Genomic DNA, 12,713 nt, shown 5'->3' with positions numbered 1-12,713 from the left:
CAGAATCACAGAATGGTGGGGGTTGGAAGGGACCTCTGTGGGTCACCCAGCCCAACCCGCTGCCCAAGCAGGGTCACCCAGAGCAGGCTGCACAGCACCGCGTCCAGGCGGGGCTGGAATATCTCCAGAGAAGGAGAGAGAAGGAGACTCCACAGCCTCCCTGGGCAGCCTGGGCCAGGGCTCCGTCACCCTCAGAGGGAAGAAGTTCTTGCTCGTGTTCAGCTGGAACTTCCTCTGCTTCAGTTTGTGCCCATTGCCCCTTGTCCTGTCGTTGGGCACCACTGGAAAGAGTCTGGCCCCGTCCTCCTGACACCCACCCTGCAGGTATTTATAAGCATTTCTAAGGTCCCCTCGAACCCTTCTCTTCTCCAGGCTGAACAAGACAAGCTCCCTCAGCCTCTCCTCGTAGGAGAGATGCTCCAGTCCCCTCACCATCCTCGTAGCCCTCCGCTGGACTCTCTCCAGTAGCTCCTCATCTTTCTTGAACTGGGGAGCCCAGCACTGGACACTGCACTCCAGATGGGGCCTCACCAGGGCCGTGTAGAGGGGAAGGAGAACCTCCCTCGACCTGCTGGCCCACACTCCTCCTAATGCACCCCAGGATCCCATTGGCCTTCTTGGCACCCAGGGCACCGCTGCTGGCTCATGGTTAACCTGTCGTCCACCAGGACACCCAGGTCCCTCTCCGCAGAGCTGCTCTCCAGCAGGTCCACCCCAAGCCTGTACTGGTGCATGAGGTTGTTCCTCCGCAGGTGCAGGACCCTGCTCTTGCCCTTGTTGAACCTCATCAGGTTCCTCTCTGCCCAGCTTTCCAGCCTATCCAGGTCACGCTGAATGGCAGCACAGCCTTCTGGTGTATCTACCACACCTCCCAGTTTGTTGTCGTCAGCAAACTTGCTGAGGGTACATTCTAACTCTTCATCCAGGTCGTTGATGAAGAAGTTAAACAAGACTGGGCCCAGTACTGACCCCTGAGGGACACCACTTGTCACCAGCCTCCAACTAGACTCAGCGCCGCTGATGACAACCCTCTGAGTTCTGCCATTCAGTCAGTTCTCAATCCACCGCACCGAGCACTCATCCAGCCCACACTTCCTCAGCTTCCCCAGAAGGATATCATGGGAGACTGTGTCGAAAGCCTTGCTGAAGTCAAGGTAGATAACATCCACGGCTCTCCCTTCGCCTACCCAGCCAGTCATGTCATCGTAGAAAGCTATCAGATTGGTATAAATGGCCTTACCCAACGCCATCACTGCCTTGGGCCAGGGGAGCAGGTACTGCACACTGGGACCTCCGAAACAGGAGATTCCACCGCCCAGCAGAAAGCCCAGACCCCGCTGAAGGCAGCCATGGGGCCTCTGCCTGGGTCCCAGCCCTGCAGGTCAGCAGGAGGGGACTTTGGACTCTAATGGCAACACAAAGGCTCAGCCCTGACCAGGCCATTTACACTGTGTTTAGGTCAAAAGAGATAAAAAACCCTGAGCAAACAAAAGAGGAAGAAGGGTAAATGCAGCTTCCAGTCATATTCTTCTTTATTAAGGTCTACGCCAGCCTCAGGAGATAGCTCTTCCTGTAAGTAAACAGAGCAGGCGGTCACATCTATAATGAATAAATTTATTGTCTTACAAAAATCATTGTCTAGAAATATGGGTATACAAGAAAACAAGATATTTGCAGTCAGATGCCTGGTGGTCAACAGCCAGTTTGATTAAAAGTATCCAAACACACACAACAAAACCTTTGTGACAGATGTTAAAGCTTTTAACCAAAAAAGGAAATCCACGGTTTTTGAGTATGTGGCAGAGGAAGGTTCCTAGTTAACACTGATTCATTGTCACTAATATCAATAACACCACTTGGACTAGAGAGGTACGTGATATGAAGCACAGTCAAAATGAATACATTAAATCATTGTTATATAGGCAAATTATATATGTAACATTGTCTTAGTACTGTAGTGTCTAAGGCACTTTCGGTAATGTCAGTTTTTCAGCTATTTAAACAAAAAGAATGCTAACTACTCGCTGTAATACTGTTCAAAATAAAAAAAAAAAAACAAAACACAACAACAACAAAAAGGATTCACATCCACTGGCATGTCAACTCCTAGGCAGGCAACATCCGTCGCTGAACCCCTGTCACCACTGGCTCCGCACCCGCCCCGCGCGGCCCCGGAGCCGCTCCCGCCGGAGCCACCGCACCGCCTCGGCCTCCATGCACCGTGTAGCCGCTCGGCTCTGCGGCTTGAAGGCTAACTCACTCGGCCCTAAATTAATAAATTAATTTCGCCTGCATTGTCTGTTTATTTTCCACTGGTGTTCACATTATAGTAGCCTTAATATATACACAGATCTGTCGGGTGTGGTGATAGCAGGTCTCTACAAACGCAGAAGTACTGTACAGATGAGGAACGGCGACGCTGTTTCAGTTTGCCCGTACTGCAGGAACGCTAACTGATGAGGCAGGTGCTGAGAACACTTCAAAAGGATATTGCAGGTTAAAAATGGACGCTATTCGTTCATCCCTACATCTCCCTCTAACACTTCCCAAGGCCTTTTCACAGTTCACTCGCTGATTGTGTGCTGATCACAACAATTAGGAGAAAAGAAAAAATAATACAGGTGCAGTTTGGTCTTCAATGATCCACCAGACTCGATACAGCCACGGGCCGCCTGAGCACAGGAGAAACGGAAGGATGCTGTCTGTACAACAAAGCATGCATAGTCATGACGACGGGTCTGCCCCAACCACCTACCCTCTGGAAATGAAGTTTCCGTGTTGATAAAAAAAAAAGTTCGATCCTTCACATGATGCTTTATAAAATGGCTATACAATGAGTATCTGGAAAATAGATGCACTGAACAGAGACAACTCCATTTTATTTACTACAGAAAAAAAGCAGTTGTAACTATATCTGAAGCAGGGTACAGTATGGTGAGGCTGGAGAGCCTTAAGACATAGTTGACCTAGGATAAGTAACATTGTAGCATGCCGACATCTCGTAAGGCAGATTGATGGCCACAAGGCAGTTGGGTGGTCAGGAAAGTCCTCCTCCTCCTGCCGACTGTTGTGTCAAAGGTCTCTGCATGCAAACGGTGTGACGGGGCTCTACTCGGCGGGCGCCGGCTGCGCTTCGTTCACGTCGCTGCCTTTGCTCTCCGCGTCGTCGTCCGAGAGCTCCAGCGAGGCCCCTTCGATGTGCAGCTGGCGTCTCCCGGATCGGCTCGAGGAGAAGGTGATGGGGCCCCCCCTCCTGCGAACAGCAACCAGACAATCCATGAAGGGTCGTGGCTCGCCCACAGCCCACGGCCCCATGCTGGTGGCTGCTCTGGGAAGACCTCTGCACTGAACCATGGGGGAAGAGTTTGCCCCCAGCCACGGGGCAAATTTCACACACAGGGTCTTGAAACCCCTTCTCTGACCAAGGAGAAGACAGGCTGTGCGCAAACATTCCGGTATTCTGGTATTCCTGCTTAGCGCGTACCATCATCTTAATTTTGCAAGTCCCAAGCAACCTAAAATATTGCCTCTGTACAAGCACCGAGCACAGACCAAGTCCTAAACAGAGCAGGGTCTCTAAAATAATACCAACTACTCGTTTGTGCAGCGCTGCGCTGCACCCCTCCTGCCGCTCCTATAAGCCTCTCTCTACCCCCGAGATGGTTTTGTTCTGCAGCAACCTCACCACTGCTGTCTCCCATCTGTATTCGGTAGAGACCTTGATCTCCAAGAGCTGCTCTCAAGGAAAATGCTGAGACATTCCCACTGGAGTGGGTATGGGAAAAAAAGGGATTGGTACCAGCCACTGGAAAAATCACAGAATCACAGAATGGTGGGGGTTGGAAGGGACCTCTGTGGGTCACCCAGCCCAACCCGCTGCCCAAGCAGGGTCACCCAGAGCAGGCTGCACAGCACCGCGTCCAGGCGGGGCTGGAATATCTCCAGAGAAGGAGAGAGAAGGAGACTCCACAGCCTCCCTGGGCAGCCTGGGCCAGGGCTCCGTCACCCTCAGAGGGAAGAAGTTCTTGCTCGTGTTCAGCTGGAACTTCCTCTGCTTCAGTTTGTGCCCATTGCCCCTTGTCCTGTCGTTGGGCACCACTGGAAAGAGTCTGGCCCCGTCCTCCTGACACCCACCCTGCAGGTATTTATAAGCATTTCTAAGGTCCCCTCGAACCCTTCTCTTCTCCAGGCTGAACAAGACAAGCTCCCTCAGCCTCTCCTCGTAGGAGAGATGCTCCAGTCCCCTCACCATCCTCGTAGCCCTCCGCTGGACTCTCTCCAGTAGCTCCTCATCTTTCTTGAACTGGGGAGCCCAGCACTGGACACTGCACTCCAGATGGGGCCTCACCAGGGCCGTGTAGAGGGGAAGGAGAACCTCCCTCGACCTGCTGGCCCACACTCCTCCTAATGCACCCCAGGATCCCATTGGCCTTCTTGGCACCCAGGGCACCGCTGCTGGCTCATGGTTAACCTGTCGTCCACCAGGACACCCAGGTCCCTCTCCGCAGAGCTGCTCTCCAGCAGGTCCACCCCAAGCCTGTACTGGTGCATGAGGTTGTTCCTCCGCAGGTGCAGGACCCTGCTCTTGCCCTTGTTGAACCTCATCAGGTTCCTCTCTGCCCAGCTTTCCAGCCTATCCAGGTCACGCTGAATGGCAGCACAGCCTTCTGGTGTATCTACCACACCTCCCAGTTTGTTGTCGTCAGCAAACTTGCTGAGGGTACATTCTAACTCTTCATCCAGGTCGTTGATGAAGAAGTTAAACAAGACTGGGCCCAGTACTGACCCCTGAGGGACACCACTTGTCACCAGCCTCCAACTAGACTCAGCGCCGCTGATGACAACCCTCTGAGTTCTGCCATTCAGTCAGTTCTCAATCCACCGCACCGAGCACTCATCCAGCCCACACTTCCTCAGCTTCCCCAGAAGGATATCATGGGAGACTGTGTCGAAAGCCTTGCTGAAGTCAAGGTAGATAACATCCACGGCTCTCCCTTCGCCTACCCAGCCAGTCATGTCATCGTAGAAAGCTATCAGATTGGTATAAATGGCCTTACCCAACGCCATCACTGCCTTGGGCCAGGGGAGCAGGTACTGCACACTGGGACCTCCGAAACAGGAGATTCCACCGCCCAGCAGAAAGCCCAGACCCCGCTGAAGGCAGCCATGGGGCCTCTGCCTGGGTCCCAGCCCTGCAGGTCAGCAGGAGGGGACTTTGGACTCTAATGGCAACACAAAGGCTCAGCCCTGACCAGGCCATTTACACTGTGTTTAGGTCAAAAGAGATAAAAAACCCTGAGCAAACAAAAGAGGAAGAAGGGTAAATGCAGCTTCCAGTCATATTCTTCTTTATTAAGGTCTACGCCAGCCTCAGGAGATAGCTCTTCCTGTAAGTAAACAGAGCAGGCGGTCACATCTATAATGAATAAATTTATTGTCTTACAAAAATCATTGTCTAGAAATATGGGTATACAAGAAAACAAGATATTTGCAGTCAGATGCCTGGTGGTCAACAGCCAGTTTGATTAAAAGTATCCAAACACACACAACAAAACCTTTGTGACAGATGTTAAAGCTTTTAACCAAAAAAGGAAATCCACGGTTTTTGAGTATGTGGCAGAGGAAGGTTCCTAGTTAACACTGATTCATTGTCACTAATATCAATAACACCACTTGGACTAGAGAGGTACGTGATATGAAGCACAGTCAAAATGAATACATTAAATCATTGTTATATAGGCAAATTATATATGTAACATTGTCTTAGTACTGTAGTGTCTAAGGCACTTTCGGTAATGTCAGTTTTTCAGCTATTTAAACAAAAAGAATGCTAACTACTCGCTGTAATACTGTTCAAAATAAAAAAAAAAAAACAAAACACAACAACAACAAAAAGGATTCACATCCACTGGCATGTCAACTCCTAGGCAGGCAACATCCGTCGCTGAACCCCTGTCACCACTGGCTCCGCACCCGCCCCGCGCGGCCCCGGAGCCGCTCCCGCCGGAGCCACCGCACCGCCTCGGCCTCCATGCACCGTGTAGCCGCTCGGCTCTGCGGCTTGAAGGCTAACTCACTCGGCCCTAAATTAATAAATTAATTTCGCCTGCATTGTCTGTTTATTTTCCACTGGTGTTCACATTATAGTAGCCTTAATATATACACAGATCTGTCGGGTGTGGTGATAGCAGGTCTCTACAAACGCAGAAGTACTGTACAGATGAGGAACGGCGACGCTGTTTCAGTTTGCCCGTACTGCAGGAACGCTAACTGATGAAGCAGGTGCTGAGAACACTTCAAAAGGATATTGCAGGTTAAAAATGGACGCTATTCGTTCATCCCTACATCTCCCTCTAACACTTCCCAAGGCCTTTTCACAGTTCACTCGCTGATTGTGTGCTGATCACAACAATTAGGAGAAAAGAAAAAATAATACAGGTGCAGTTTGGTCTTCAATGATCCACCAGACTCGATACAGCCACGGGCCGCCTGAGCACAGGAGAAACGGAAGGATGCTGTCTGTACAACAAAGCATGCATAGTCATGACGACGGGTCTGCCCCAACCACCTACCCTCTGGAAATGAAGTTTCCGTGTTGATAAAAAAAAAAGTTCGATCCTTCACATGATGCTTTATAAAATGGCTATACAATGAGTATCTGGAAAATAGATGCACTGAACAGAGACAACTCCATTTTATTTACTACAGAAAAAAAGCAGTTGTAACTATATCTGAAGCAGGGTACAGTATGGTGAGGCTGGAGAGCCTTAAGACATAGTTGACCTAGGATAAGTAACATTGTAGCATGCCGACATCTCGTAAGGCAGATTGATGGCCACAAGGCAGTTGGGTGGTCAGGAAAGTCCTCCTCCTCCTGCCGACTGTTGTGTCAAAGGTCTCTGCATGCAAACGGTGTGACGGGGCTCTACTCGGCGGGCGCCGGCTGCGCTTCGTTCACGTCGCTGCCTTTGCTCTCCGCGTCGTCGTCCGAGAGCTCCAGCGAGGCCCCTTCGATGTGCAGCTGGCGTCTCCCGGATCGGCTCGAGGAGAAGGTGATGGGGCCCCCCCTCCTGCGAACAGCAACCAGACAATCCATGAAGGGTCGTGGCTCGCCCACAGCCCACGGCCCCATGCTGGTGGCTGCTCTGGGAAGACCTCTGCACTGAACCATGGGGGAAGAGTTTGCCCCCAGCCACGGGGCAAATTTCACACACAGGGTCTTGAAACCCCTTCTCTGACCAAGGAGAAGACAGGCTGTGCGCAAACATTCCGGTATTCTGGTATTCCTGCTTAGCGCGTACCATCATCTTAATTTTGCAAGTCCCAAGCAACCTAAAATATTGCCTCTGTACAAGCACCGAGCACAGACCAAGTCCTAAACAGAGCAGGGTCTCTAAAATAATACCAACTACTCGTTTGTGCAGCGCTGCGCTGCACCCCTCCTGCCGCTCCTATAAGCCTCTCTCTACCCCCGAGATGGTTTTGTTCTGCAGCAACCTCACCACTGCTGTCTCCCATCTGTATTCGGTAGAGACCTTGATCTCCAAGAGCTGCTCTCAAGGAAAATGCTGAGACATTCCCACTGGAGTGGGTATGGGAAAAAAAGGGATTGGTACCAGCCACTGGAAAAATCACAGAATCACAGAATGGTGGGGGTTGGAAGGGACCTCTGTGGGTCACCCAGCCCAACCCCGCTGCCCAAGCAGGGTCACCCAGAGCAGGCTGCACAGCACCGCGTCCAGGCGGGGCTGGAATATCTCCAGAGAAGGAGACTCCACAGCCTCCCTGGGCAGCCTGGGCCAGGGCTCCGTCACCCTCAGAGGGAAGAAGTTCTTGCTCGTGTTCAGCTGGAACTTCCTCTGCTTCAGTTTGTGCCCATTGCCCCTTGTCCTGTCGTTGGGCACCACTGGAAAGAGTCTGGCCCCGTCCTCCTGACACCCACCCTGCAGGTATTTATAAGCATTTCTAAGGTCCCCTCGAACCCTTCTCTTCTCCAGGCTGAACAAGACAAGCTCCCTCAGCCTCTCCTCGTAGGAGAGATGCTCCAGTCCCCTCACCATCCTCGTAGCCCTCCGCTGGACTCTCTCCAGTAGCTCCTCATCTTTCTTGAACTGGGGAGCCCAGCACTGGACACTGCACTCCAGATGGGGCCTCACCAGGGCCGTGTAGAGGGGAAGGAGAACCTCCCTCGACCTGCTGGCCCACACTCCTCCTAATGCACCCCAGGATCCCATTGGCCTTCTTGGCACCCAGGGCACCGCTGCTGGCTCATGGTTAACCTGTCGTCCGCCAGAACACCCAGGACCCTCTCTGCAGAGCTGCTCTCCAGCAGGTCCGCCCCAGCCTGTACTGGTGCCTGGGGTTGTTCCTCCCCAGGTGCAGGACCCTGCACTTGCCCTTGTTGAACCTCATCAGGTTCTTCTCTGCCCAACTCTCCAGCCTGTCCAGGTCTCTCTGAATGGCAGCACAGCCTGCCGGTGTATCTACCACTCCTCCCAGTTTGGTGTCATCAGCAAACTTGCTGAGGGTACACTCCATCTCTTCATCCAGGTCACTGATGAAGTTAAACAAGACTGGGCCCAGTACTGACCCCTGGGGGACACCACTAGTTACCGGCCTCCAACCAGACTCGGCGCCGCTGATGACAGCCCTCTGAGCTCTGCCATTCAGCCAGTTCTCAATCCACCGCACCGAGCACTCATCCAGCCCACACTTCCTGAGCGGAACATCCCTAACACCAGCAGCGCCACAGCTGCATACTCACCAAGGATGCACTGTGGAGAGTCTGTGGGCACACGAGGGCTCAGACAAACCCTGCCCACCGCCACTGGCACCACCTACCTTAGCCTGTTCTTCAGGGTGCTGACCTCCCGGCTCAGGCCCTCGTTAGCCTCTGTGGCATCGTCCAGCTCACGCTGAAGTTTACGTCGGGAAGCATTTGCACGTGTGGCTTCCTCTTCAGCCTCCTCCAGCTGGCGTTTGAGCTGCTTCATTCTGGCATTTGCCTTTTCCATCTGAAATATAAACCCAGGGACTCAGGATCAAACTAGACAGCTGCAACGCCACGACCAGGAGTTAGCCAACGTCCTGTCCACCCAGCCACTCCAGCTGGAGATGAACCAACACAGCCTCACTGCAGACTGCAGCCCGGGCTCCTGGAAACACTGCAGAGCTCCTGGGTCTGGGAGACCAGGGTGCGTAACGGACCATCACATCAGAGCTATCACGGGGAGGTTTTGACCACTGGGAACTACTCTAGTGGTTTAGTCATCAAGATAGATTCCCCAACATCTTTTCATTAACATGCTTCTTAGCAAGCCCTTTCTACTTAAAGTATGGTTTTATTTACCTTTTCTGAGAAATAGGCCTCAAAAGCTAAGCCCTTCCACCTACCTGCTCCTTGTACTGGTCTGCGTGTCGACGCTCATCCTCCACCTGCATGAAGACTTCCTTCAATTTCTTCTCCGTACGACGGACCAGTTTGTTAGCAGCTGCTCTTTCCCTAGAATAATCAAAAGCCGTCATTTGTCCCAGTACTTGAAGGCCAGGAAGACAAAATCTGTTCCTTCTGAAAGGCTCTCACCTCATGGTGTAACTGATACTTGAGTTCTCCTAACACGCCTGCCACCATCAACAGCAGCAACAGTTTTAGCGTGCTGGTGGTTGGCTGGGATGCAGCTTTGAAAACATGAAGCCTTAGCACTGGAGCAATACCAGTATGGTATGCAGGCTCAAAAGAGGGATATAAAGGTGCTTCTTACAGAGTTATTGCTAACCAGTAACATGTTCCTCTCATAGAGCCAAAAGCACAAAAAGAACAAAGATTGTTATAAGACCTTCAGATTCTGGGAGGAACTAGCTTAAAAAAAATACATATATTTGGAGCACCAAGATGACAAGGATAGACAGGAAGAGCTCACTGCAGAAAGACTTCTGCAGAGTACAGAATTCATCTCAACCAACTAAAGCTGTCACACCTAAGCTCTTCAACTGGCTTCCTCTAACCAAAGAGACCAGGTGTCTCAAGGCGATGTTTCATCTTGTCTCAAGAAACTTCTGCATCACCTTGTGCATCCTGGGACTACCAGTCAACATATTCACCTGGTTAATGTCCAGAGTTAATTCAGCAGCTTTAGTTACGGAGCAAATAGTTTCTGAAAATTTCAACCCCAGTTACTTTGCAGCTGTCTTGTCAAAATGTGTCCCCCAAACAGTAGGTTTCCTGATCAGAAACCCCAATGCCTTTGCCGGAAGCTCGTATCTCAGCCCTACAAAAACCTAAGGCACAGAGGTTTCAGACATGGCAAACACAAGCAAACAGATTTTTTTTTTTCTTTTTCTCCTTACTTGACTTCCTGCTCAAGCTGTTCTTCTAGCTGCACAATCTTGGCTTCTAGAGTAGAAATTGTTGCCTTGAACTTCGACTTCACAGATCCCTCCAGTTCCCGCAACTTGGCTTTCAGCTCTTTGTTCTGCCTTTCTAGCTGCTGCCGTGCATTTTCACTCTTCTGGGCAGCACTCCGCTCCCCAGCTAGCTCAGAATTCAGCGTGTCAACCTTTCAGAGGAGAAGGATAGAAGATCATTTGGTGCTATTCAGATCCTCCACTTATCTGCACACTGAAACATAGATTGCCCCTACAGCATTGCCACCAATGGACTCACCTGCAATGTGGTCTTTCGGAACCGCTCATTGAGAAGATCCATGTTGCTCTGCTCTTCCTCGAGCTCTTCCTCCAACTGTGCAATCTGAGCTTCCAGCCGGCGCTTCTCATCCAGCAGCGCTGACCTAGAAAAGAAGTATTTTGGGTCAAGACACACTCAGATCTGATACAAAGCAACTGGCTATTTTGCTTTTGATACTTTAGACATTCCAAACTGTAACGAGAAGCTACTGTGTAAGCAATTCTCTTCGTAACAAGAAGGAATTTTTATCGGGACAACAGGTCAATACAGAAATTGCAAGCAGGCTACCAAGAACTGCAGCTGCTGGTGCCTGAAGTTCTTCAGATGCACAATTAATACATTTGATGACTCACTTTCCCGAAGCGCTGTTTGCAGTCTCATCAGCCAACTCATCCCTTTCTTGCTCAGCATGACGACGAGCTCTTTCAGACGAAGCAAACTCCTGTGAAGGTTTAGGAAATATTCATTACAGCATTAGGAATCTCAAAACTTCTGCAAACAATTGTGCCTTCTAATAACTTCTGGGAGATTCTGTGAAGTGTGATATCGCCGAGGTCTTTTAATGGATAAACAGAACCAACAGCTGTAAAAGCTAGGAGGACGCATCACCTTGATCTTTCCCTCCCGTAACTGCCACATGACTACTATGAATTTACTTCTCCCCGTCCCCTGAAAAGGCCAGTAACATTCAAGCCCTAAGCAGGAGGAGAAAACCGTTCTGTCACATGCTCTAATTCATTAAGTATAACGTGGGCACTAAATTCAGCAAATTTTTTAGGTTCCTACAGAGTACGTAGCATGACTGAAAGCAAAATATAGAAAATGAATTTTTAGCACAAAAGTATAACAGCGCTGAATCTTGTATTGTGAAATTGTATTGAGTGGTAGAAACACCCAGACATTCACCAAGAAAGACACAATCTAATGCACTGCAAGTGCAAGACTGACAAGTTTGAAGTCTGTGAAAGAATGACATGGAGAAGCTCTAGTAAGTTGTAGATAAAAGTCTCAAACATTAAGTGCAGTGTAAGCTGAGTGATTGCTTCAACCTTTGCAGCTAACAGGGCAAAAAGAGGCCGTCTCTCACACAAGGCAATTCTGTTGCCTTCAAACCTCAAACGTTTAACCTTGTGGCAGACAACGGAGATAATCGGAGATAAGTGACAGCGATACGTAGCACGACTCGGAGCTCTTACATGAATTGCCAACAATGAGGGAACAGATGCCCGTAAAAGAAAGGGATGAGGACCTCAGATAGCAGAGAGATAAACCTCCACAGACTTAAATGGTCCACTGAGGTACTGGAGAGATTGTTAGGTTTTTATATACTTCCAGTGACCAGTTTTAGTACTGACACTGTGCACCACAGCTTCCAGAGACTCTCAAACCACCTTGCAAATTTTAGTGAGGCTTGAAATCTGTTTAAGCAGTAGTAAGGCTTCCCTGCTACCCAGGCAGGGAAAGGAAGTCCAGACTACTAGAAGGATTCCTACAAAGCTATAAGAAGCTCACTAATGACCTGGGGCAGTGAGGAAGAGAAACATCTCCAGGCTCCCACTTTTCTGTTCAACTCACTGGATGGCTTTTTACTTTTTTTTTTTTTTTTTAAAAACAAACACACTCTGGCCTTCCCCTTTTCTCTAGAAAGAAAACCAGATTTCTTGGATTTCAATCTCACCTCTTGGAGCTGGAGTATTTCTGCTTCAAGACCTTTGAGCTTCTTTTCACTTTCTTTGGACTGTGCAAAGATCTCATCTCTGGATGCACGGGCTTCTTCTAGCTCCCGCTGGTAGTCTTTCATTTGAGCCTGTAGTTGGAGAGCAGAGGAAAGAATAAGCCATGATACAGCAGGACAACCACAAGATTTATTAGTAGCTCTGAAGCTTTTTTGCCCTTAGGAGGCAAGACCTTCCTCCTAAAGTGGCTTCATTCCACTTAAATATATTTATTTTCAGTTCTTATTTTCATAGAATTATAGAATGGTTTGGGTTGGACAGGACCTTTAAAGATCAGAGTTCTATCCCTCTGC

The sequence above is a fragment of the Opisthocomus hoazin genome, chromosome 33 (genome assembly GCF_030867145.1).
Source record: "Opisthocomus hoazin isolate bOpiHoa1 chromosome 33, bOpiHoa1.hap1, whole genome shotgun sequence".
NCBI classification, from domain to species: domain Eukaryota; kingdom Metazoa; phylum Chordata; class Aves; order Opisthocomiformes; family Opisthocomidae; genus Opisthocomus; species Opisthocomus hoazin.
This window is presented reverse-complemented; position numbering follows the sequence as displayed.